Below are 1190 nucleotides of genomic sequence, written 5' to 3'. Positions count from 1 at the left end.
ACTTGCAATTTTGGCCCAATTACAAAAACTACAATTTTGGCTCCTAAGATTTAGCTCATTTGCATCTTTGATCCTTTTGGTCAATTTTAACTTATTCAACGCCTACGTGGCATGCCACGTGTGTAATTAATTAATTAAAAAAAATAAAAAAACCAAAAAATTATTTTTTTCATGTTCATGTCTATCTTCATCTCTTTCAATCCAACCCAAACAAACAAAAAGCCAGCAGAGAAGTAGCCAACAGAGAAGGCACCAGAGAAAACCAAAGCCGAAAAAGAAGATCCCAAAGGAAGCATCCTCAACCGACAAGAAGAAGAAGAAGAGAAACAAAAAGAGCATTGAAACCTACAAGATCTACATCTTCAAGGTTCTCAAGCAGGTTCATCCCGACATCGGAATCTCAAGCAAGGCTATGGGAATCATGAACAACTTCATCAATGACATCTTTGAGGAGCACACTGCCTCCGAGGGAGATCCAGACTGTTGTTCTTCTTGTTCTTCGTGGTGAACTCGCGAAGCACGATGTCTCTGAGGGAACAAAAACCGTTACGAAATTCAACAACTCTTGAATTTATACATTTCTCTAATTAATATGATTTAGGGTTTATGTATATTATATTTTGGATTGCCTCTTATTGGTTTAGTAGTTAATTACCAATCTAATGAAATTTCGTTTTGCCCTAATCTCTTTTTGTAATTTCTTTACTGCAATTTTTGTTTATGCTTTTATTTTGGTTTTAATAGTTTCAGACTATTAAAACTATGGATCTTTTTTCTGATTTTTTAATTCTTTTTTTCATTTATTTAATTTAAAAAATTGATTTTTTGGTTTTTTAAATTTTTTTAATTAATTAATTACACACGTGGCCTGCCACGTAGGCGAATAAGTCATAATTGACCAAAAGGACTAAAGATGCAAATGAGCTAAATCTTAGGAAACCAAAATTATAATTTTTGTACTAAGGGGGCCAAAATTGCAAGTGTTTGAAAGTTAGGGTTGGAAAAGTTCAGAATCGCATGTTTGAATAATATTATGCAGGTTTCATTGAAGGTGTGGGTGGGTGGATAGAGACTTGTGTTAGTGTGTACATTGTCATTGGCAAGGTGAAGGTTTGTTGTTGGAGTAATGAAAGGTATACCACCTTAGGTGGCATACCACCATTCTACCACCATCCATTCATAATCCATGT

The 1190-nt window shown here is 34.5% G+C and overlaps 1 pseudogene; it reads left to right on the top strand.

The window, feature by feature from the left end:
- The first annotated feature begins 208 nt into the window (after positions 1-208).
- On the top strand, positions 209-569 carry LOC120577177 (probable histone H2B.2; annotated as a pseudogene).
- Positions 570-1190: the final 621 nt, after the last annotated feature.

This window comes from Medicago truncatula, chromosome 7, assembly GCF_003473485.1.
Source record: "Medicago truncatula cultivar Jemalong A17 chromosome 7, MtrunA17r5.0-ANR, whole genome shotgun sequence".
In the NCBI taxonomy this organism is placed as follows: domain Eukaryota; kingdom Viridiplantae; phylum Streptophyta; class Magnoliopsida; order Fabales; family Fabaceae; genus Medicago; species Medicago truncatula.
The sequence above is the reverse complement of the archived record's forward strand: the minus strand, read 5'-3'. Positions and strand labels throughout refer to the sequence as shown.